This window comes from Bicyclus anynana, chromosome 5 (genome assembly GCF_947172395.1).
Source record: "Bicyclus anynana chromosome 5, ilBicAnyn1.1, whole genome shotgun sequence".
Lineage (NCBI taxonomy): Eukaryota > Metazoa > Arthropoda > Insecta > Lepidoptera > Nymphalidae > Bicyclus > Bicyclus anynana.
In genome coordinates, this window is record NC_069087.1 from 3,509,492 (window position 1) to 3,536,792 (window position 27,301).

Sequence of the window (27,301 nt, forward strand, 5' to 3'; positions counted from 1 at the left end):
GCTTACAAAACTCCAACTTCCTGTAACATTTCCGCTCCAAGGTGATGTAATGTAACGCTATTTCGAACAATCTTGTTATCTAAGAATAGTTGTAATGCAGCTAAATGGTTATTTGTAAAAATACCGTTGGCCATTGTTTAAGTAATAGAACTACTTTTTTTGTCGGGGTTATCTTTTGTGACCTAACTAAATTAAAACATAGCACGATGCGCCATTGTATAAGCTAATAGCGCCGAAGGATTACCATGGCTTTTTATTCTTTGTTGTTGTCGTTTACTTTGTTGAATATAGTTATTTTTGATTCGATATAATCGTTAAAAACAATAAAAAGATCGTGTTATTTTCAAGTCAGCATTTGTAGGTCGGTTATCAAAATATACATCCGTCGCTTTTCCATACTCGCCCGACTTCAAAACAGTAATTTAATTTGAATAATTAAGTAGATACTTACGGATTGTTTGAGTTCAAACGCGGATGTTTTATCTTCAATTAACTTTTACTACTGTTTTTATGACGTAACTGATTCTTAATTATTTTAAAAATCGTGTTAATGCAAAAATTTCGCTACCATTTCGTTCGGCTCTGTTTGTCATATATTATTATTATTCCGAAAAGTGTGTATAAACGTTACCGCAGCATCGTTGGTAGTTTTAAATTACCTGTTTACGGGCATTCAGGCCGTAAAACTGGGTGCAAACGTGATTATGTTATATAGTGATGTGTTCGTACGCACGAATACGTAGGGTTGCCTTGTCATTGGATTGAAAATAAAAATTTCCACAAAAGATAAATTTCCTTACAGTCGAACAAAAAGTTATTTTTGACTGAAAATAATTTCTTGAAAATTTTAATGAAACCTCTATGTAAATAATGAATATTATCACCTGCATAATACGTCAATGCTCGTGAGGCGTATTACATCTGCCTCCAACACGTCCTAAAGACCACGACCGCTCTGTCAAGAGCGCAGCGACAAAGAAGAATACGTCAATAGTGTTTACCAATTATTTAGAATGATTAAACACTCGTTTCACTATTTTAAATTTAGAAAAAAAAAAGATTTACATTAGTAGGTAGTGAATGCTACATCGCATTAAATCCCCAGCCCATACACACTAACATTTGTACTATATAGTACAGAATTTTATTTTTTTATAATTTTTTGATCCAAACAGACCTACTCGTACATTACAAGTTTTCAAGATATAAATATTTTGTTTCATACCGATAAATATATTCTTTGACATTTAACCTCCTTTATATGCAAACACAAAATGATCGATTCAATATTAAATTGACACGGCCAATAACCGTTTATCACAGCCCTGCGCCGAGGTGTTAAAACTGCTTGTTTTTATGCATTTTATAGCGTTTCGCATAATTTACGATGTGTACCTACCCTCATTATGTCATTACCTTCGATTTTACTTATCAGTACATTGCAAGTATGTGATCGGATAGCTGATTTTATTCATTCGATTCAGTAATCGATTATTTATTGAGTAAAAAAACGCTTGTGCAATTTCATTTGTATTTTAATTTCAAGGTTTTCAATTTTCACCGTATGACTGGAACGCTCAGATTGTTAAGAGCATTCTTACCTACAAAATTAAGAAGTATATATTTTAAAACAACTACTAAATTTTATAGATAAACAGTGACAGTGTGAAGTCGACGTTAAAAATCTTGGAAATTTATTATACGAGTAGTAACAAAATTAAGTAAATTCAGTGATGTTGAAAAGAAGAGTGAAAACCTTTTTAACTCTTGTAAAAAGAGTATTAAATATAACGTGTTACGATTATACTACAATTTTTGTTTGAAATCTACGTGATCGAAATGGTTCTTAGCTCTATTCCGAAGATCCAATTTGCCAATCAGCGTTTTTCTAATGTGAAGAGTTTCTAGAGTGAAGGAAAAATTCCTTCACTCTCATAATACTCATCTTAACTGAAATCAATACACCTAGTAGTAGTTATTCTAGAGCAATACTCACCTCAAAAGAAAATCTCATATACATAACTATAATAGTAGTGTTCTATATAGCTAAATTCATGGTTGTCGAGGGATTTTCAAAACTTCTAATTTTACCTTCTTGAAGTCGTGACAATTTTTTTTTAATTCACGAAGAGTGGTTTCCTATTTTGGAATCAGAATGAAGTAATTGTATAGTTCTCTACTTGTATACAATTTATATTTAGCACAATATGTGTTATTTGGCGTCGCATTGACATGCTAATCTTGCATACCTAAGTACTCGTAAAAGACATTCACAAAGCAGCACGAAGATCGAAGATGATCTAAGTACTTAGCATACAATTACAATGCACCGAACGACAATGTTACCATTCAATACATATGAGCACGTGGTGCGGACGCTGTGACGTCATCATATCACACCATCAAAAGCACGTGACACCGGACACCACGCACCGATGTAAATGCTCCGACATCGTCATATCTTTATTGTTAGTAATAATAAAAGACACGAATTAAACCACTAACCAATTTTACACTATTGTATTTAAACCAATTTCTTGACAAAAAACATTTTCATGATTTTTGAAGCTTCGTATTTTTAAAGTTTGCCCCCATAACGGAATATCTTCCTTTTAAACTTTAAGTTTAAACCAGAAGTTTACCGGAACCGGAGCCGACCGCGACTTCTAAAATTGCTCTACTTACCATGAAGTTGTAACACCACCAACACTTGGCCGCTACCAATGTTTTATGTGGCGCTGAGAATTAATACCTTCTTAATATTTTGACTCAGGATATAGACACAAATGATCCATAGACAGGCTGACTACACCAACAAAGAAGTTTAAATGAAGGTGACCCTAATTTTATTGCACAAATGAAACTAGGCAAAGAAACACATGAGTATGCGGTTTCTATGTTTTGTATTAGAGAGTGTTGTGCTATGTTTAGCACATGACCAGGACATGCCGTGTGTCCACCATGTGCGATGGGTAGGTGCCCCGGAATCGGAGTGACGTCACCGTTGAATCAGCGCGCTGATCAAACGTGTTTAATGACCATCAATCAATGGTGACATCGAGTGTGAGTAATGTTTAACGTTTGCAAAACACAGAAAGTATAAGTAAGGTATAAGTATCCTGTGATATAACTTTTGAAAGATTTTTTTTTATAATGTTATTGAAAAGACAACATCTTTTTAAAACTTACAGAGCATCCTTATAATTTTATTTTTTGTTGTTATACATAGGACAAACTAAATGGTTATTTGGAAAAATATGAAATCTATGAATTCATATCATCTTGAAAACATCAGAGAGATTGATTGAAAAAAGTTACTAAAGAAATTATTCACATCTAAAAATTTGCCGTAATTATTGCTATATAACATCGAAATACAAAACATTATTTTAGGTAGAAGCGATCGCTTTGGCGAATTTGTGCCAACAATTTCAGACTAAGGAATAAAACAGTGATAAATAACTTTGGCTTTTAAAATTATACCAAGTGTATCTTAAATCGTAAAACGTTACCTTCACCCCGCATTTGCATTGCGCTCCAGAAAGAGTTCCCGAAAGTCCATAAAATCGGCCTTTCAACCGTACTTTAAGGTAGATAGGAGAGGTTTTACGTCGTAAAATTTGATAGTTCGTATATTAACATCGGTCTTGGTGTATGAGTATGTTCAAGAAAGATAACGCAGTCATAAAATAGGACGAGAAATATTGAAGCCAATTTGTTCTGCTACTCGTATGTACACTATAAGAACTTTATTGTAAAAGAGCGACTATGTTTCGCGTGATAGTTTATTCAAAAACCTTGCAGTAACAAGAAAATGGGCCAATTTTGTCAACACCTACTTACTCTAATCTGTTCATTTGTTCAATTCGTTACATTAGTTAAAGTTTTCTCAAAGGACAAATAAATCTCTAGGTGACAATACGATCTAAAATTCCAAATTACTCATGATTTAGATTATCTATTAGGTACTTGCACAAAATAACTGATTGAAAATTTTAAGTGTTTGCAAAATAGTATACCTTAACTTAAAAGAGAATCTAGTGTTCCAGACTTGGTTCCCATAATATCGCATTGACTTTGTCGAATTATTTTTGATATCATAAATCTTGCCACCATAAATATTCCTGCGCTAAATGAGCCGTCAGGAATAAATAAGTCGGGATGATGGCAATGACCTGATGGATTGACGCTGGTTCCCTGGGAGATGGGGCGGGTCCTAATGTGGGACGCTACATGCGTTGACACATTAGCACCGTGTCATATATATCAGACTAGACTGGGACTGGGATAGACTGGGAGCTGCAAAAAAAAGGCTTAAACCGGTAAGTGGCACAAGTATGCTTCTCTGACTGACAGTTACATATAAATGCCCTTGGGCTATGGAGTCGCATTGCCTTAGTAAAGAAAAAATATTCTTCGAATCATTTCACCGTGGCTAGTTGCCTCAACTGGTGACAGAAGGGCTGGCTCATTTTTTGCACAAAGGATCAGCCTGGCTCTCCAGTGCAGAAATGCAGCAACTATTTTTGCCACCATTCCTCGTGGGCATGATTTGTATAGGTATTAGGATAAGTTAGCTTAAGTTCCTTATTGTATTCATTGTTATTAAAAAAATATAATTATCATTAATACAACTCATAAAGAGTTGTGTCCAATAAGTCTAGAGTTTTCTCATCGTACATCACAAATTAAAATGATGTCGCGTCACGTTGATGAGTAATTGTCATGTGGCTGGCGACGATGTGATAAAAACAAAGTGGTCTTTACAGTTCCTATGATCTATAACCGGGACAAAATAAAAACGATTATTCGAGACAACTTGACGATGTAATATTTGCTCGATTCCTCGCATGCACCTCGACGGTAGATCCAATTTCAGTTCTAATAACAACTATATTAAGGGCGTATTTACTTCACAGTTAAAATATTGAGTTTGCATTGAGTATGGTTTATGAGAAAAAGGTTTCGTATGATACAACTCCTCTAAATAAACCGTGGTAGCTCCGCGAACAAGAACTAAGACATTTGAATGTTGAAATGGTTATATTATTTGTTTTTTAATGCCTTTGCCTTACGATTTATTATAGGCTATTCATGAGTTATTTTTAAAGACAACTACGTCCTCGTCTCTTTTAAGTACAGGTAGGTTAGTAACCAAAGTGAATATATTACGTTTATTCTTATAGAATATAAAAACAGAATGAAGCCAGAGACGTGAGCAGTTTTTTTTTTTTTTTTATTCTTTACAAGTTAGCCCTTGACTACAATCTCACCTGATGGTAAGTGATGATGCAGTCTAAGATGGAAGCGGGCTAACTTGTTAGGAGGAGGATGAAAATCCACACCCCTTTCGGTTTCTACGCGGCATCGTACCGGAACGCTAAATCGCTTGGCGGTACGTCTTTGCCGGTAGGGTGGTAACTGGCCACGGCCGAAGCCTCCCACCAGCCAGACCTGGACAAATTAAGAAAATCTCAATCTGCCCAGCCGGGAATCGAACCCAGGACCTCCGTCTTGTAAATCCACCGCGCATACCACTGCGCCACGGAGGCCGTCAAAAAAAAAAGTTTAGTGTTAATGTAACAGTGGCACTTTTATTTAACTGTTCCAATATTGAAACGATCTACGAATAAGCAGTTAGACTATAAAATGTTTAATGTCACGAAATAAATAGTTGCTCATATTGAATAGGATGCGTTTTCATTATTGATTTGCAACTCATGCTTCCCGACAATCTGCCCAGATTAGAACAGCTATCCGATAACTTTCTGGGAATGTCTCCACTTCCTTATTTCATGTAAGTCATTGACATTTGAATCACTAATATAATCTTTAAACTTTAAGTATAGTAATAGCTAGATAGATGATCTGAACTTTGAGATGTACATAGTTGATATTAAGAGCTTTATCAACTTTTGTAACATTATTTAGTATCATCCTTGTTTGAAAATCTACTAGGTCTCAAATAGATAAACCTATTAGTAGACTCATCAAAAAGTTAACATAGAGTAGGTTTTCAACATTAGAACATTTATTAAGATCACGATAGAATATATTGTCTAGTGAAGTAGGTACTACCTTCACGCTTATTTCACTGCTAAACACTGACGAATTTCAGTTAGGGTTTGGTTGTTAATGAAACTAGGGGTAGGTTGACAAGGACAGGCAGTGCCTAATAGAAAGTGTTTCTAGCGAGTGTACCAAGACAATGTTATTACATTAAGTGAGCTGTCTGCTTAGATTATACAGATATATGAATGGTGTTTCTTTAAAAAATAAATCTTTTGCATTTTGTTTGTCCACACGTATCGTAGCAACTGCTGCGTGCTGACTGATTCGAGTGTCGTGTAGAAGCCGTCCATTATTAACTTCGCCCTGTACTTATTTTGATGTTAAAAAGCCTCACAATTATAAGTCATCAGAGAAATAATGACACCCTGACAACTGCCGTGGACTGTACCCCATTACAAGTTATTTATGACACGTATAACTGGCGTGGAAAACAAAGAGTTCTGTATTATATATAATTATAGTTAATTTGTAAGCAGGCGTTTATATGTGTATTATCGTATTTTATCGTTCGCAATGGGAAGGCTAAGGTTGAGGCAATTAATTTTATTGGTCATTATTTTAGATTACAGCTAATTTTAAAATAAACTGTTGCTATTTATTATCGGAATTATAGCGTTGTTTACATGTAATTATTTGTTTCTTCTTTACAATAAACAATGATTAATGTACGAGTACCACTACTTACTGGTATAGGTATAGTAAAGGAAAAACTGATCCAATTTATAGAAGAAACTGACACTTTGTGAAGTGTAAGATACATGTCGTGAGATATACAAGGCGCTAGTGGCCTATTCACTAATTTGTTTTTCATTATCAACCTATTAATATAAACATCAAATCAACTGCGAAATGTCATTTACCTACTGTATGATATCCACGAACGGTTCTCAGTAGCCACCGGATGACATTTGTTACATAGAATATCAATTTTGTATTTGACAACGAATATACGTCAAAGTAAGTAAATTAGTCTGCAGAAGTAATCATCTTGTTAAATACATAATATAATAAAATTTGATTACCGTCGAATAAATTTTATTACCGAAGATAAGTATCTGGAAGCGTTATCCTTATTGTTTACAGAAGTGAATTTAATACGTTTAACAATTGCAAGAATGAAGTCATCTCCACTACTCGGATGCATCATGGAGCGTGCGCCTACTTGTGCTGGAAGTTTTTATTGATAACGACATCGACTAATAAGTACTCGATGCTGGCCGATCGAGGAATTAATAAAACGAAGGTAAAACCAAATACGTTAAACTATACCATAAAAACTGCGACGGGCCGCATACTTCTTATTGGAATATCGAGGCCACTGCACTTTGTGTCAGCGGTTAAATATATTCCGAATAACTGTCGTATTTACTTTTTAAAGTAATTCTTTCAAAATTAACCTCTGCGGTTTTTAAATAGTTTTATTTCTTTATTGTACAGGCAACTTGATACTTTGTATTCAGCGGCATCTACAGAATTTTATAATATTGCGCCGGCTATGACGCTAAAGTGTAATATTTAATTTATTTTATCTGCGATAACTGAGACTAACTTTTTGAAAGTTGGCGGGATCACAGTTATGTATAAACGGACTCATTCTAAAACGCAACGTACTTTTACAACATAATAAATAACGTAGTCCAAAAACCCTTGAAAATATGTTGAATTTCAAAATAAACTTGCTTATCAGTCTGTCTAAAAAAGAGTTAAAATATTTTAAAGACACAAATAGTAAATTAATTTTTAGGGTGTAGCTATTGAAGTATATATCGTCATACGAAATAAATAATAATATACTGCAGACGATGACTAATTTCTTGAAGGCCAAAGACGATTCAATATTATTTATTGCCATATAAAATAACTTGTGAACAACTTTCCCCGGATTGGCAACCTTATTACGCGTAACTTAAGGGCCATTTCGTTTCTTTGTTTTCAATAGACATATCATTTAGGCCTTTTTCTACGGCAATGACTCAGCACAGAATTACTGTGCATCTAAAAATAGATTGCGTGTAGCGTAGCCAATGTATTTATTGTGCCGAGAAAAGAATCCCAGTTTCATGTAAACCGATACTGCAAGTTGCAATAAAACAGAGCAAATCCGTAGCAATTGTCTGCAATTATGTAGATACTCGTACAAAGCTCGTACATTGTTATCGTGTCACTTGTGAATAAGTAATATGAATTGTTGCTTTATGATTTTAATTTATTTGGCGCCTTATCTGTTCTATCATCACAGACGTCTGCCGTTTTAAGTGTGCCTTTAGCTAAACCTTTTAAACTTAATTTTGTAAATATATTTAAATTCAACTACTATCAACTTAAGTTGGCATAGTCAACCGTCCAAACAATATTATCAATCGTAATGGTCACTCCATTGATGTTAATGATAACGATTATTTCAGTATATTAACATGGACAAGCGGCTTTAATTTGTCTACTAAAATGACTGTTTGCGACAATCCGCGTGAAGTTTTGTTTTTCAGAAATCTCGAAGGAACTACTAATTTTTCCGGGATAATAAGTAATCTATGTAAAAATCCAGATTAGGTTAATATTATCAACTATCGATTCTAAATTGCATTCAATATTGTTTAATACAATAAATATAATATAAACATATACACATATACACTACACACACAAACTTTCGCCTTTATAATATTAGTGTGACAATCAATTTGTTGGGGGGGGGAGGTTTTTGTTGTGCTTGGGGGTCCATGCAAGAGGCTTACGTCCAGAAGTCGTTGTGTTTGGAGGTCTATTGAAAATCGTGCACTTAGGCATTAACACCGCACTAAGTAAACTTTTTTCCTTTACGTATACTTACTAACATTGCAAGGTATCTCGCTTTGAGGGCATCCCGCTCCCATTCAGTTCCTGCTGTTACAGCATCTGTTTGGTTTATGGTCTCGCTAGTTGTTTACGATCGTCTGGCGTTTATTTTAGCCGGAGTATAGGATTGCTGTTGCATGTCCGTCCGCGGCTCCGGAGTTTACTACGAGTAACGTGGATTCATATTTATTGGATTTGTCATAGCTGCTCAATGTGATAGTTGATTATTTATTATTATTTGTATTGATATTCGAAATATTCGATGATTTTTTGGAGTTCAATGTTTATTAAGTATTGATTTTCATTTAATTCTGAAAATTTATGAAAGTTTTATGAGACTCATCAATGCTACTTAACTTATTACATTTTAGGCGGGGTATACTCTCGACATTCTCGTAGTTATGAGTATCTAATGATTTAATATTCTTTTCCGTGTCATTGTCTTGTGCTACACATATTTTATTATGTTAGCGGATGCCCTCCACTCCGATCTTCGTGAATTTCTGTTTTATGACTAATCCCTCGGGAACCATGGAATTGTCCAGGATAAAAATAGTCTACGTTCTGATCCAAGATCCAATTTATCTCTATACCTAATTTCACCCAAATCAGTTAGCCGTGAAAAAAATAACAGACATACAGTCAGACTTTTATTATACTTTTATAATACTAGATGACTACAGACTACTTTTATAATAGTATGAAATATTGATTATATTATATGGCGTTGTAGCCGCTAGCGTAAAAATATATGGCCATTAGATCACGTAGAAACAAGAGGGGTGTACACTGTGCATCGTCCTTAGAGATACACTTATACTCCCTATCAAGGGCTAGGGAGTAACACAAGCTCGTTGTTACATGAGTTAAGGACTTTCGACGTACAAAAAAATAAGTACTACGCATCAGAGTGTGCCCTTGAAATTTATGCGAAGCGAGAGCATTTTGAAACGGAGGGTTAAATTGTATGTCTAGATACGACGGTCCTTTATACCGTTGCGCCAATTTGGGGTTATTATTGAAGTGGAAGGGTTTCATAGGTGCTAAAGAGTATTGGAAATATGTACTGAGAAGATAATTGAGCTCAGTGTTCAATTAGTATAAAACACCGCTCCCTCGTGAATTGTACTCGTTCATCTCGTACCATATACCTTTCAAACGTAATGAACATTTGTGCAGTATATTCACCTCTATATATAAAGCGGGTTAATATTTTTTCGCTAACAGGCACCCAACTGTGTTCAGTCCCCTTTTTTAACCCGTAACCTGCTGGGTTGGTATGAATGAGGCCACATGTGTAAGTAACCGTGTTACTTTGTCCATACTGTTACGTTACTTCGACACATTTTTTTATAATCATCCTATATCCTTTATATTCGTCCTAATACCTGCTGATATTTCAAATATTTATTTATATTTATTTTTAGTTAAAGTAGCGAATTATTCACCTAAAGATAAAGTATTCCGACTCTTATATCATACTGTATTACATTCCTTTGTATAATATTTTGTTACAAAAAAGTTGGCTAGATACAACTTCTTGGCAGCTACAAAATTGCATTCTTAAATTGCCAAAAGCTACCTCATTTGTATGCGGATTTATACGTTCTTGTACTGAAACGGAACAAGCTCAGCATAATTTGCAAAACGATTTAAAGCTCGCGGCATTACAGAATAAACGTTTTGCTTTTGCGATTAAGTTTCAAAGGGAACCTACCTCACATTGCGCCGAGTTTGAGAATGCTCGTATTTGTTAACAGCTGTCGTCGTCGCAGTTCGCGTACTGCAATACAAATGGAGCTGAAAAATGTCGCTTCTCGTCCTTTTTTTATTCTCTCCACTGCATACAATGCATTGTGCACTCTTGCTATGGGAGGCTGGTTGATTGTTTGTAGGGTTACTTTGCCTAACGACTGTACTATACTCGTAGAGTCGCTAGTATTTAAATATAATATTTTGATAAAAGTGTATATAATTATGTAAGTTAGGCAAATCAGACTCACTGTGTTCAATTAGAACGTTAAAAATTATTAATCTTTGATAAGATGAATCCAACCAAAATTATGTAATTAATTTTGGTAATTAATTAACTTTTTTACCCGATCTGCATTAATTCATCATCATTATCACCTCAGCCGATGGATAATAACCTCTCTGTCGGAACTCAAACACCAAAGGTCTGAGCCGCATGCATCTAGCGACTCACTTTCATTTAGACCTTTTAATTTTATTTGCTCACCTTTTACATGGTTTTGAGTGAGTTTTAAAGTCATTGTTCCACTAAAGGGCTCGATCAACATTCAGCGCTCGTGATAGAGCTATTTGCCTAGTTTCATATAGAAACGAGAGGGCATTAACACATTTCTATAAGGCCCAGTCACGACACAATAGTTTTCATGCCAACACTTGACCCGATGGGGCTAAAAACGTAGCCCCACGGTTAACGGACGGCCGCACCGAGCTCTAGCAAGTGTACAGATGGGTAACGTTTAGTTACTACGTTGCGCACCTGCTATGCATCTATGCGCTTAGCTTGTGCCAGAATTTTGTATGTAAATGATATTTCAAAGTGGTAGCTTCGTTATGACTATACAAAATACACAATTTGTAAAACTTTTCTCGATAGTTTATTTTTTTGAAAAATAAACGTTTTGCTCACATTTTGCTTTCAATCTCAGGAAAAGCAAACTTATTTTCTTAAATTTTTGTTTTGTATAGGAAATTAGGTATATATCTTGAACATGGCCATTTTGTTTTTCGTTATGTTGTTTAATTTACTTGCAATTAGGTAAAAATGGTTTTGACGCTCACGTCATAAAATTTGCGTCGCGCGTCAATCGCTCCGTACTTTTCACTCACGTGAAAGTCATAATTCGGCGTCTCGCTTGCGCTTCGAATTTTATCCATATCGTACCGACGTGCTGCGCGCTCTTAAGTTTGTTTGAGTAATTTAACGGTTACATAGGAGATTATGCGGCCGAAAAATTGGCATTGATTATTCGGTCGCTACCGCCAAAAGTTAAAAACCTCAAATGTCACACTTATTTTTTTATTTCAACCCTGATTGGTGCGATATCTAACTGATCTATCTAATCAACAACATAGTCTATGAAAGACTACTGCGTAGGAATTAAGTATATCCTAAAATGACTTTGAACACAGAGGACTTAAAAGTTTTGTTTATCTAACTGTATGATATTTGAACTGCGTCATACAAAAGCGTCGATTGATTGCCGATTGTATGGAGATTTAAGTGTACAAATGCAAGTGTGAATAGTGTTGGTAGTATTATACTTCTTACCTGATTCGGCTACGGCGACTAGGCTTAACATGGAGACAGGGTGAAATACATTTATGACTTTTATTTTACCCTGTTTTGGTGTAAAGGCTATTAAATAAGTCAGCCTATGATTTACTAACATAAATTATTATTGAGCGACGCACACAATTTAGGTAAAAACTTATCTGCTTTATTGAGTTTGCAGTTTTATATATTCATGTTTGTAGATTCTACATTAATTTTGGCTGGTTGGCTTCGGCCGTGGCTAGTTACCACCCTACCGGCAAAGACGTACCGCCAAGCGATTTAGCTTTCGTTAGTAACTGAAAGAGGTGTGGATTTTCATCCTCCTCCTAACAAGTTAGCCCGCTTCCATCTTAAAATGCATCATCACTTACCATCAGGTAAGATTGTAGTCAATTTGTAAATTACAAAAAAAAAAAACAAACTTTGAAAGTGTTGCAATAATTATAATAAATATTAGAACTCCCTATAGCCGCTTTATTTTATAAAAACATGGTTGTCGGTATAAAGTTCTGTCGGCCAAAGATCCGGGTAAAGGACTTTTTTTTGCCAAAACACTTTAAAAATTAATTAAAGGAAGCATGAACTACAAGTGTTTGGTTTCTTTTGTATTTGTTTTTCTTAACCTATAGGTACATTTAACATAACTCAATGTCAATTGAGAGTCAATGCCAACTTGCGTCATTTTTTGCGTTACTCATTTGCTTAATTGATTTTACTCTGGCTGTATGTCTACCAAATAATACATTTACATACTTACCTAAAGTTTAATAACGTTGATTGAAAATACGTCTTATTTATATATTATAAAACATAAAAATTACATTTTTTTATTTATTTTGGATGTCTTTATTTAGCCACTAACAAATACATACCTACATTCTGTTGGTTCATATCCAAACATTTGTCATCATCATCTCCTTACCCTTATCCCATTTAAGTGGGATTGGAAAAATATGTCAATCTTTTCCATTCGTCTCTATTACTCGTCAACTCATCATCCACTCCTTTTACACACATGTCCTCTTTTACACAATCCAACTATCTCTTCTTTGGCCTTCCTCTCCTCTTATGTCCTTCCACTTGCACATTCAACAGTTTTCTAGTAATATGACTTTTCTCTCTACGCATTACATGTCCATACCAAGCTAACAAAAAAAAAAGAGTTACCACGTTACCACTCCAAACATTTATATTGTTCTTAAAATATTAAATAATTACATACCCAACCTGATAGTCCATCGCAATAGTTGACGTCAAACGTTATCTAGGTTGAAAATTGCCGACCTACGACAATCGTGCGGTCGTTCACCCCAATCCACTCGTCAATCCCCAGTGAGGCTTCCCGGAGATAAAACTTGCACAAAGCATCTGAAGCACCCTTTGATGCTGCGCCGTCTATTTTTTAAGTGGAAAGATGTATTTTTCATCGCTGCATTTTTAATCCATCGCAGCGGTGCGACGTCTCGAGTAGCAGAACGTGGTAACTCTTTTTTTTTGTTTTCGTTTTTGCAAAGCGGCGCGAATTTTGTATGCGCGCCAGGTAATGAATGGATTTTTTTAAACGTGAAAATGATATAACGACTGCGGCGGATTGAGTGTTCTCGTTAAAAATTTAATATTTTTTTTTCATTTTATGTTTCAAACTGACTAATGAAAGGGTAAGGCTTAGTCTGAAAACTGCAACGTCGAGATCGAGCAAAATACCTCATTTTTTGTATTTGTAATTGAGGTATCGTTGGTGTTTTCTTCATTATCTGCATCCGTCTTGGAAGAATCATATTGGCCAAGGATGTGATGTGACCTCAGATTATGCCGATATACCAGGGTGTATGAATGTATTCTGATATACTGAATTGTATTCGCGGAGAGAATATAGATATTTGTAACAAAACACTGCGTAGGTAAACAAGACTTAAATAACTGTACTCAGAGGCATAATTACCTGCCTTCTTTAATATGACGCGAGTATATTAAAGAAGGCGGATAATTGTGCCTCTGAGTACAATAAATATCGAACAGATCGGGAGTCGCTGTAACCATCTCCAAAAACAATATAATATTTTATTGCATGGTAATACCTACACAATCGTAACTTGGTTCGAGTTTGCAGTCCATTTAAAAAGTGTCGAAGCAATAAAGCGCTATAAGCGTACTTGTCACTGTGACTTATGTATACAGCTTCCGTTCTATTTACACACATACTAAACCGACGGCTAATGAATTCACTCCGTATACACCTCGAGATCTAAGATATGCGTGTCCATGCCCTAAGCGAGACTGCAAAAGGCACGCACGTTGATTTGCGGAAAATTAAACCCAATTGTCTCCTTAATAAAGGTCATACACACTGCATGTAATTGGTGCGAAAGACTGTAGTAATTATGCGTCAGTGATAAGGGAAAATAAATCTTAGAGCGCCGCAATAGCGCTGGAGCGGTAATCGTTTTAAGTTCCGAACGAGACAGTAGCGCCGGCCGGTCGAATAGTTTATTATAGGAGCCATTGATTGAAAATGAACTATGAGATTTTGAGATAGATGGGGACTTGAGTGTCGGCTCGGTGGAGACTAATTGACATTTTGGTTCACTTTGAGATAGATTGAAGATAAGTGATGGATTACGTTAGCTCAGACCTTTGTTGTGCTTTAGTCTATCGGCTTTGCTTGGCTGTATTATTCTATTCAACGACAAGTTAGTGTTTGACGTTGTCTCGTCAGGTTGAGTGACTGTGCAGATTACGACGATAAAGAGCCAATTTGGAAGCTATAGTACAAGGCGAAACAACTCATACTCCTCACTGATTTTTACTCGCTAAGGGGGTTTTAGTGGATAAGCCCCACTTATCCCGTCATCTCATTCGGTAAGTCGGGTCTCAGAAAGAGATTTTCCCTCGTTACCAAACAAATAAACACAAGGTCAGTGAAGGAGAATGAGTAGGCGCTATCATTTCAAAACGTTCAATCGTTTGGCGAATACGTCTTTGTGTGTACCGTGGTAACTAACAAAGAAGCATATCAGACTCCTCCTATGAAATCCTAAATTGACTAGACTTGAAAATTTAAACCAGTATAACCACAGGTTATAAAGTAATGCAATGCCTACCAACTGTGTTATGCCAGAGAGGTCGTCATACTCAGCATCATCACCATTTCAGTTTTTGTAGGGACTTCCAAACATCACGATCCTGAGCCGCTCGATCATTCACAACGTCCATCTGCTCTTCAAACTATGTGCCCCGCCCATTGCCACTTCAGCTTCGCGACTCGTTGAGCTATGTCGGTGACTTTAGTTCTTCTGCGGATACCCTCATTACTGATTCTATCACGCAGAGATACTTCGAGCATAGCTTGTTCCATCGCCCGTTGTGTAGTTTTAAAATGAATAAGCAATGTCTTATGAACATGACTAATATTCCTCTTTCCTCTACAACTAAGCGAATATCTCGTGCTAGAAGTGGGTACGATAATAGTCCATCAGACGGGAATCGAACCCTAAACTTCTCCGATTTGTGTACGCTCCGATTTACAGAACCATGGAACATTGGAGGTTTAAATAAAGTAAATTTCAAGTTATTACTATGTATTTATTTCTTCGAATTGGCGTGTTGGTCAATTATAGACATTCTAAAATCTACGAATTCTAGTTAATTCCATCTTGTCTTATCCATACTTTGACAGGTTTAATTAACTTCGAGCTGTGGACTAATTAGGTATGTACTTAGCAAGTTTTATAAAATCACCAATAATTGATTCTGATTCTGTTCTAAATAAAGATAACGAACGTAAATTAGAGGACTGATTTCAATAGTAGGTACATGTAAATGTGTCTTAGAATAATTTTTGTAACGCATACCTAATTATAATTATCGCAAAATTATATACGATAACCTAAAAATTATCATTCTCTAGCGTACATTAAATAAGACTATCTTCATGGGATACCTAAATATTTTACAAAACAATAATTTAATGTATGCGTGTGTGTGTGTGTATGTGTAAGTGTATATGTGTATGTTTGTTCGACCTTTACGCTGCGGCTACTTTTTTTTTCTTTACAAGTTAGCCCTTGACTACAATCTTAGTTGATGGTAAGTGATGATGCAATCTAAGATGGAAGAGGGCTAACTTGTTAGAAGGAGGATGAAAATCCACACTCCTTTCGGTTTCTACACGACATCGTACCGGAACGCTAAATCGCTTGGCTGTACGTCTTTGTCGGTAGGGTGGTAACTAACCACGGCCGAAGCCTCCCACTAGCTAGACCTGGATTAATTAAGAAACCTCAATCGGCCCAGCCGGGGATCGAACCCAGGACCTCCGTCATTAAATCCACCGCGCATACAAATACGCCACGGAGGCGTAAATATCTACTGAAGCGATTGGGCTGAAATTTTGAATGGAAATAGATTTTACTCTGGTTTAGCAAGTACTAGTAGGCTACTTTTCATCCCGGAATTATCTATGATTTTCACGGGATTTGTGAAAAACTGAATTTCCTGGAGACGAAGCCGCGCGCGTCCGCTAGTATGCAGTAATACGTTCCGTTTCACGTATGCAGTATGCATACATGTAACATTGTATTGAGTGTATGCAAGTGGGCACTGATAAATCGTATGGGCGTTTAACACACGGCACGTCCCGGCTTCCGGTGCGCCGGCGCCGCGGGCGCTCGCGCGGTTCTCACGAGGCAGATGTGTTTCACTGAATCTGTTTGTATTATATGTGAAGAGCTTTGATTTACTGTCCACATTCTATCTGACTTTAAACGCTCGTAACATCGATAATATTGATTATGAAAACAGTTTTTAGTGAGCTTTTTGTACTCTGGATCTGTCTATTCGATCTTTCATCAGCGAAATAGACCCGGAAAAGGTAATGGCGGTCTTATTGTCATTTTGTGTAAGGCGCTGTCTATTTTAGTTTAGGTTTTAAACTCTCAGGACTTCTTTTGTGACGCGCAGTCTGATACACCATCTTCATGCTAATTTTTGCCGCCAAACAGCGTAGCTGTGTTCTATTCTGAAGGGCATGGTTGCCAGTATAAAAGACGTTCGATGAGTAAAATTGACATTTATAACAGTTAATAAAATGTTCGTTTTTATTACAGTTACTTCCAAATACCTCAAAACTAAAACTCTTGTTCGGAAAAATATTGTTTTAATCTTGTAAATCATACTTACATCTGTTATCGGAAAAGGTAGCACCTTTTACTAACGTATTTTCTATCTATACTCTAACTAAAACTGTGCCTAATTATACGAGAAATTGCTAGAAAATACGGCTGCTAAATAGCCTACATCCCACACAGGACCAGATAGGCGAATACTAAGAAGCAAACGCTCGACCAACTTAACACATGTGTGCGGATCAAATAATGACTTGTTGCTCTGAGCACATTTGCGGCCAACCGTATGTTGCGAGACAAATGTGGTGACTTCATTTCTACGAGTAGATCTCGTTGTACTTGTAGATCTAGAGCCTGGATTAGCCAGACATACCATGGCAACCCTTTGCTAAAAACGTTTAATCTTTGACGGTGTTTTTCGAATGGTTGCCGTGTAGCTAATTATTTGGCGAATGGAGATATGGAAAATAAAAATCGCTAAAATTTTTTAAAGGTCTCTAAAAATAATCTGTGACGCTGTTTTTCGAAAAATTGCGCCGTGAAGCTGGAGACTGGAGATATGATTCCTCATGGTATCTGATGTAACGTCTGATATCTGATTTTTTTCGGAACGTTGCCGTGAAGCATATAAATGAATTCTGAATATAAATCATGAAAAAATAAATTGAAAATAAATCTGGCGACTGGAGATATGATTCCTAATGATATCTGATAGAAAATATCAAGAATAGCTAGACTTACCATGGCAACCCTTCGGTAGAAACCTTTGAAGTTCCCTTAAACAAATCCGCAACGATGTAGGGAAGGGTTGCCGAAGCTAACATCTGGCCACTGGAGATAATCGTCATGATATCTTTAAATTACGTTTTGTACCTACTTGGAAAATTAAATACCTTAAAACCTGCTACCTTCCAAAATCACCACGGTCCCAACTCCATAATTGGCTATCGTGCACAGAAAAATAAGTTATTTACGTAAGGAGCTCGCTAATTACTAATACGGGTGTAAGCATACCTAAAATAGATGCCGTCTACTATGTATTTAGTAATGATGCAGCTGAGTGTAGCAGCATAGTAAAAAGTTTTTGCCTTCTTAAAATGAGCTTTTAACGACCTCTATGGCGAAGTTGGTAGTGCTGTGATAGAGAAATATAGAAATCCTCAATAGAGAAGACCTGGGTTCGATTTCAAGCTCGGGTCACATTGGATTTTAATAAGTCCTACAATTGACTCAGGTCTGGTCTAGTTGTAGGCCTAGGCCGTAGCTATTTATGATCCTACCGGCAAAGACGTGCCGCCAACGTACAAATGCAGCGTAGAAACCTTCGGAGCACGGGTCGAATAAATTTGTGCCTTTTTTTAGTAAGCCAGCTTCTATCATCGATTGCATCATCATTTCACAGCAGGTGTGGTTTAACTTGTCAAAGAATAATAAAAGCAGGTAGATATGTCTGACTCTCGCAGTCTCTCAGTTTGTATGGGATTGGCGTTGATTCGCCGCAAACAGGTTTTCAATTGATGGAATAATATCGGAAATCGCTATCACTTATCACCGTTGGTCTCTTGACTCTAATCGCCGCAGCAGAAAGCGTAATTCAATTATCGCCCGATCTATCTATTCAATACTTTCCTCGTATCCTTTCGATCGAGAAAGTAAAATAATCGGGTCGCGTGAAAGTGTCGCTCCATATAACGGAGCTCTTTGCCCGTTTATCAGCGCCGCTAAGTGGGAGTGTTTTACATCGGCTGGTCATCATCATTATCATGGGTTTTTAATGCTACACTACAGGGCCAGGCCTCACGTTCATATAGAAGAGAAAGAGGAAAGGACGAAAGAAAAGAAAGAGAAAGATTCTTTCTTTCTCTTTCTTTTCTTTTAATCTTAAGATCTTTATTTTTAAGTAATGCCACATATCACATTAAATCTAGATTATAACATATTATGCTGTGACACCAAACACAAAGGGTTTAGCCACCATTTGGCCGTTCATTGCAGAAAAGCAATGTCCAGCGCTGATTTTCAGCTGAGAACCGGGTGACAGCCGACTAAAATGACTAATCAAAATACTTAAAATAGTTTAAAATTAAAAAATTATAGAGTCTAGCCCCAGCATTCAGCTCCAATGTAGATTGGCGAGATTAGGGTAAATGTGATTATGAGGTCTCTATGAGGCACGGAGATGGAACGAACACCACCAAGTTCCCAGGCAGAGATTTTATACTAAAAATTACTCTGAAGAAAAACTCAATATTTTTATACTCCACCCAGGATTCAAACCTAGGATCTCCTGATCCGAAGCCACTTAACCACTGTGCGACCGAGGCAGTTATCGTTTGATAACAATGTAAAACTTACTACAAACTTAACAAGTGCGTTTATAGCCTTTTAGGTGGTATAAATTCTTTCAATCAACAATGTAAGTGTTTTAACTGTTATTGTTAAGTTTAAATGTTATAGTTGGAAGGAAACCTTAAATTATAGATAGCTATAGCCTTGTTCTATCTAAATTTCATTGTATGTACGAATATGTGGCGTTTTTTCTTAGGTAGTTTTTGTTACTAATTTGATTACTAATTTTACCACAGGATCTGATGATGGCATCCTGGAGAAATTGAGGGGAACTTTCGAAAATCGTAGAGACGGCTAGTGCGTTTGTTAGTGTTTCCATAAGGTATTTTAAACCACTACAATTTTATGAAGGTCTGGAGTTGGTCTGATGATGGAGCCGATACACAGACGATGGAACTCGTCAACGATTTACAGCAGGTACCTTTTGTTTGGGCTTAATTTATTTGTATTGATGAGAACTTTCCACCTAGATGGGTTGTGACTGTATTAAGGGTCTGATGATGAAGACGAAGGACAGTGAAGAGAACTCCTCGACGGTTCACAGTAGCTACCTTGTGTTTGGACTTGATAAATTTGTATTGATGAGAACTTTCCACCTAGATGGGTTGTGACTGTATTAGGGGTCTGGTGATGAAGACGAAGGATAGTTAAGGGAACTCCTCGACGGTTCACAGTAGCTACCCTGTGTTTTGACTTGATAATTTTGTATTGATGAGAACTTTCCACCTGGATAGGTTGTAACTGTATTAGAGGTCTGGTGATGAAGATGAAGGAGAGTTAAGGGAACTCCTCGACGGTTCACAGTAGCTACCTTGTGTTTGGACTTGATAAATTTTATATTGATGAGAACTTTCCACCCATATGGATTGTGACTGCATAGGGGGTCTGGTGATGAAGACGGAGGACAGTCAGACAGTCAGTAGGTTTGTTCACACTCAGTAGGTGTGCTAACACTAAAAATTAAAAAATAAAAATTTTAATAAAAAAATTCAACCGACTTCCAACTCAAAAATTAACCTAAACTAAAAAGCAAAAAATAACATCTTACCTATGTGCTACCTGCTATTCTGATCAGTTTGAAGGCGGTGCCAATCCAGTGTCATGTTTTAATTAAAGCCGTTTCTGAAAGAACCACAGAAATTGTGTAATTTAAACGGCTTGAATTAAAACATCACTGGCTTGGCACCGCCTTCAAACTGATCAGAAGGTAGCACATAGGTAAGATATTATTTTTTGGTTTTTAGTTTAGGTTAATTTTTGAGTTGGAAGTCGGTTGAATTTTTTTTATTAAAATTTTTATTTGCTCAATAAACCAATTTACTTATTTTATTTATTTAGTTTATTTCAATTTCGTTCATTCATTTTCTAATGGTACATAATACAAGACTTAATCTCTTTTAGTATATGTAATTTTATTACATTGTTTTGTGTAATTTAAAATACGCTGACGTCTCTAAATTATGTTTTTTTTTGTTAACAGGTAAGCGACCAGAAAATTCGTATGAATGGTGGGAACATCCTTGGTATGATATTATTCTATTATTGTCTTAAGTATTCCGGTCTCATAGCTTTGAATTGTCTTCATTCATTCATTTAAAAATTAAGGGCAGACGTAATCATTTCGTAAAACGACGCTCACCTACTTTGTCGACTTCAAAGAATTAGGAAGATGCAACCGCTAAAAATCTCTTTGTTTATCTTCACAATAGAACCTATAAAAATGCTAGACTATTATATAGACATCAACCGATCTTTGAGTCGTATATTACGAGTAGGTAGTTCGAATTTGTGAGTCTTCAAATTCGAACTACCTACTCGTAATATACGACTAGCTTTAAAGTTTGCGACTTTACTTAACTTCATTTAATTTTATATTGATTTAAAAAAAAACTAACAAATATATTGACGATACACGCCTAATTCTTGTCTTGATAAATAAACGTAATTCGGCTAATAGGTAAACAACGCAATTCGTTTAATCGAAATCCTTTTGAAAATGTTTACTTTAATTCATAAATATAAGTTTAATGCATTACTCTATTCATATTTTGCCCCAACCCAGAGTTATTAGAAAGATAATATTGCAAAGATGGTTAAAAAAACAGAATTTCATGCGAACGAATTTGCGGTTTTCCGTTAGCATAACATTTAAAATGGCTATAACATTTTTCGCTTCAGTAACGATTATGGAATGCCCTCTAATATCCATTTTTAAAATATCTACAACGTACATAATAGGACCTGGTTCCCGTTCCTGTGAGAATGCGGGGATAAAGTATTGTAGCCAATGACACTCACAAATAATGAGGCATCTTAGTGGTAAAAGAATTTTCAAAATCGGTTTAATAGATCCAGAGATTACCCCCTACAAACTTTACCTTCCTTTATATAGATTTAGCGTAGCATAAAAGAACAAACAAGCTCGTTTATGGATATATACGTGCCTCTCACATAAACATTCGCATACGCCATACGCGGCAAAGAGCGCGCCGCTCCGTCTGCGCATATCCCCTATATTTAACCGCTCAAGAGTTTCCTGCACGTAATGTTTATTAATTTATATATATGTATAACCATATTTTGTTTTACAACCCACACCACGTGGCGGGTGCAATGACCTTCTCTATATTTTTACGCGGTATTTTTTTTTACTTTTTGAAACGTCAACATTTTATGGATTTACAAATGATTACTATCGAGTTAATTTTCCGTAAGTAACTTCATCTTGATGAGGCGCTCAACTTTTTTATTTATAGGCTATAGGCTATCTAAAATATTCAATCTAAACACTACGAGTATATTATATTATCGGCCGTAGTGTTCCTAGTCTTAACTATAGGAATTCATTAAAAATTTGGGAGGATTATTTTGTAATAGAACGTTATTCCTGCAAAAGACGAAAAAATGTTAAGATGGTCATATTGAAGAATTGAATAGTTTTTTTTTAAATACTTATGAATTTAAAAAAAAAACTATGCAATTCTTCAATATGACCATCTTAACATTTTTTCGTCTTATGTATATGCAGTTCCCGTGAAATCAGACAAAAGCTATATCATATTAAAAGAGAAACATATTCATATGGATTTAGATAACAAAACGAGGAATTCCCATACGAGTGCCATATTTCAAACTTTCTCTAAACAAAATATCATAAGTAAGAGAGTTCGTGGTTTACCTACAAAGTAATATGTGCTTGCGTATTTTAAGCATATTTTATGGCAGTGAAAATGTTTATTGTTTTGTGGAAATTTTAAAATAGAAAATATCGTAATTTAAGAGAAAACTACGAACATAAATATAAATGTAGTTGTTAATCCGGATGAAGAAAAATCCAATCATATGCAAGCACTTTGTAAACACTGATATTATGATGAAATATTAACAATCCAGTTAATTATGGGGTTATTCTTAAATTAGGTATTTTATTTAATTTTTTTTTTTGATTGAAAATATGTCACTAACGAAATAATTCTCTGAAAAGACGTCCTTAAAACTACGGAAGGATCAGTATTATAATAAATAGTCTTTAAAATAAGTCCAGTTTACAATAATGTTAAATCCCGCTAATCCATATTTTAGCAGCATGGTGAGTCCAATCTGCAAACCTCTTCTCTTTTAAAGAGAAATACATAAAGTGTTTTTCAGATAACATGGGTACGGTGACAGTTCGTTTCACTTTTGAAAGTTTACGTATTGTGAACGTCATAAGACAACTGTCACCCATGCTATCTGAAAAACACTTTAGCTCTGTAGTCAGGCATTGAAATTAAGCCGATGATGATGAAATACAACGAGTATTTTAAGCAACAAGCATCACAATGCGTGTTGAAAGCGTGAGAACCGTAATTACTTTGATGATTCCAAAATCATCAGTTTTCTATTTCACGCAACCTACTATATTACGACTGTTACCTATCTACTGTGTGGTCGAGATTGCCTCATACTTTTCTATTCAATTGTCCTCTCTCACAAAATTACATCAATCACAATCGGATTTTTATAATTTGGTAACGTATTTCTATTGTGATAGAGTTGTTTTTGCTGTATTCGTAGCTCTTAATGAATCCTAAATACAGTAATTATTTTGCGTTTGGTGTATTTTACGGAGAGTGATTCTATTGTGAAACTGTCTGCGAATTCGATGATTGAAATGAAATTTTCACTTGGTGTTTAAAAAAAACAAATCATTTACTAATTTGAGCATTAATTTAAGTTTGTACAGTTTTGATTTTACGTAAAGCTACTTCCGTTTTGTTTCTTTCAAGAAATCATAATTTCGGATTGAAGTTATTAAAATTCAAGGTTTTATAATTAAAATTTGATAATGAATGAATACCTAATACAATTGTGTATTTATTATAAACATCGCCCGCGTTGGAGCAGATAGGTCTTAGCTAAAATCTTTTAGCAGATTTTAGAGATAAGCAGGTCATAAAAATAGACAGATGGTGATCGAAAACATCGCTATGTCTAGTAACTTTTCTCTATAAACAGTAACTTCAGTCTCTAAGTTTAAAACTAAAAAAACTAAGGTACAATGCAAGGTCCAAACTGAGCTGTATGAATTGATAGAAATGTACCGGCCCCTTGAATGATTGGTACAGGAAGCACCTGCCAGTGACCGTTGCAACCATTTGAAGGGGGAGCTCAAAAGTTATACAGGTGAGACCAACTGTTTCATAATACTTATTGTTCGCTCTCACTCTGTGGATAGATAAATAGAAAAATCAAACAATAATACAGCTCATTGGGAAAAAGCGATATAATTTTTAAAGAAAACAAAGTATCAACACATCATATCCGTGATTCGAAAATCACCTTCTGAGTTCACAATGGGATAAATATAAAATGATTTGGTCTTTCTAAAAATAAGTGTGATCATCGGCCTATTTTTAATGTCCCACTGCAAGGCTAGGTTTCTTTTCTTACAGGAGTACTTGGCGTTTAAACCCACCAGGCTACTGTTTGGGTACAAAAGGACAGTTTAAGTAGCAATAATACTGAAACAGATTTATTTTATAGACTATTATACTAATGAACTTTCTGCAATTAGTGTAGAAGTAGGTAGGGTAATATCTACTATTTAAACACATAAAAACTATTTTTATCCCTGTATAATAAATCCTTCTCCCTAGATTATTAGCGAAAGATCAGCTCAGAGCATTGTATACCGATAAGGAATGTTGCATATTTACTCGACATTTCACGAGCATTTAGCGCCTGTACAGTATTTCACACCTCGAAGAAAGCGAAAGACCCGACTTAGAGGTTCATTTATAGCGGCGATTTGTTATGGATGTTCGATGTTTTAAAGCGTCTCGAACTCGATGTTAAATGAACAGTTATAGAGGCGAAATATCCAGTTTGTAAAGTACTGGATTAATATAAAAATCATACAAACAGCTGAACATAGAGCCTCCTCTTTTTTGGAATTCTGTTAAAAATGAAACAATAGTTTTAGGCAACCTTTATAGTTATGTGATAGAAAAAGTTATTATTCGTATTCTGTTTAGAAGCTGTGTAAATTGTGGTGCTGTTTTGTATTAATGCATACTACTTACTTTACGTTACTGCGTCAAAAATTTAATTACAATCTTACTACTTCTAATACTACTACTACTTCAAGAAGTACTCGTACCTATCTTGATAATATATTAGAAAACTAGCAGACGCCCGCGTCTTCGTCCGCGTGGAATTTAGTTTTTCATAATTCCCTCGGGAACCATGGATTTTTCCGGGATAAAAAGTAGTCTATGTGTTTATCCAGGCTATAATATATCTTAATACCAGCTAATTCGGTTCAGTAGTTGAGGCGTGAAAGAGTAACAAACATTCATATCATCAAAATCATCAGTTTTCGCAAATCTCGGGAAATCGTGGATTTTTTCGGGTAGCCTGTGTATTAATCCAGAGTAAAATGTATTTCCATTCTAAATTTCAGCTAAATCGCTTCAGAAGTAGCGGCATTATAGAGTAACAAACATCCAAACATACATCCAAACATCCATACAAACTATTATCTACTCTACCCGGTTTCAATCTTGTAGCAATTGTTGTGCCGTTTATTAATACTGAAAACAGTGTGGGTAGAAAACGCATTCTTATTATGAAATAAATAATGCTAGGTGCACATTTTACGTAACTATCACTTTTAGTTTTGTAAAACATGTAGGTATACTTGTACATAGGGTATCGAGAAACCAATAAAATGTTCTAAATAGTTGTTTGTTTTTTCATCGATTCCATTAGCATTCTCCATCGATGAGATAAATGCGTATTGCTGTGATTCACGGTGGAGAGGTGTCAGTGAACTGCGCACAATGGTTTTACGATCGAAGACGTTTCATTCAGTTTTTTATCGCGCTCAGTTTGTACTACGGAGTTGTGATTTGATTTGTGTGTATGTGTTAAGGTGGTAATTTGCTTTTTTTTGTGTGTTTGTTGATATAAGCTTACCCTGTGAAGCTGTAAGACATAAACGGACGTTCACGACAAATGTAACTTTAAATTACCTATTAATTCCCGTAGAAATCCTTGTGAGATATTCTTTCTGAGATATTGAACAAAATAAAGAACAATTATCAGAATCCAGGTTTAATTATGTTTATGTCAAATTTTATTCAAATGTTACGAGTATGCAATGCAATTTTGAACAATATGATGCTATTTATACAAGTCTATCTATAAGTATCTAATTAACTGACTAACTTAAATATATCTTAATTTTATTCAATTACACCATGTAACGACGGCATTTTGCCATGTAATACTGCTTTTGACGTGACATTAAATTAAAATAATTTTTGATTTATTTTACTTTATTTTAAAACGATGATAAGTATAGGTATTGTGATAAATAAATTAGTAAATTAAAACTAAAACTATAAGGAAATAACTAAGCAACACGTTATTTATTAGCCACACTTGCTTTTAGCCGTCATAACGCTTGCAACTTGTTAAGATCCGAAAAGTTGTTATTAGATAGAGCTAGAAGTAAATATTTATGGTATAGCAATTTATTTATAAGCAATTTTGAATGCCACCCGTCAATTTAACTGTCACAGGCATAGTTATCTGGTGGCAGTTATCGAGTTATCACGGACCGATCAAATAAACTCATAATTTACCTCAATGTCTGCTTTTATCTGTGACTTTTATCGCCGAGCATTACCAAGTCAGTTGAACCTTTAATTTAAGGCCAATTAGGCACATACAATTATACTCGTAGCTAAATATGATTTTTGTAGCACACTAGGTTAAAAGTTTTTCATATCGCGATTCTCCGAAGAAAAATTCACACAATATGCTCTCGATGACGATAAGTACAAGTACATATACGTTTATACCTGATGATACCTAATGTTTTTTAGAAGTAGCGACTGTTGAGTTTTTTGCCTGCTCTTCTCAGCAGAACCTACCTTCCGAACCGGTAGTAGAGACTTTAAAAAAATGACCTTGACCTTTCAAGCCACTGCATAAAATAAATGCATTTAAAATTTTTGACCTATAAGTACTTATACCTGCCTGGGTATTTGTCTATGGCTTACTATAGTTCATAAGTTACTGATTCTACTATGCTTTTTTAAATTGGCAGCTAAAAAAACCAATATGA

The 27,301-nt window shown here is 35.4% G+C and overlaps 1 protein-coding gene and 1 long non-coding RNA gene across 7 annotated transcripts in view; both read left to right on the forward strand.

The window, feature by feature from the left end:
- The window catches only part of LOC112048448 (rho GTPase-activating protein 23), a 472,444-nt gene that overhangs the window by 274,978 nt on the left and 170,165 nt on the right, over positions 1–27,301 (forward strand). The window lies entirely within an intron of this gene.
- LOC128198118 (uncharacterized) overlaps positions 1–27,301 on the forward strand; it is a 57,246-nt gene that overhangs the window by 3,980 nt on the left and 25,965 nt on the right. The window contains exon 2 of the long non-coding RNA XR_008250862.1: positions 21,167–21,209. This is a non-coding gene — a long non-coding RNA (uncharacterized LOC128198118). The remainder of the gene's footprint in view (positions 1–21,166; positions 21,210–27,301) is intronic.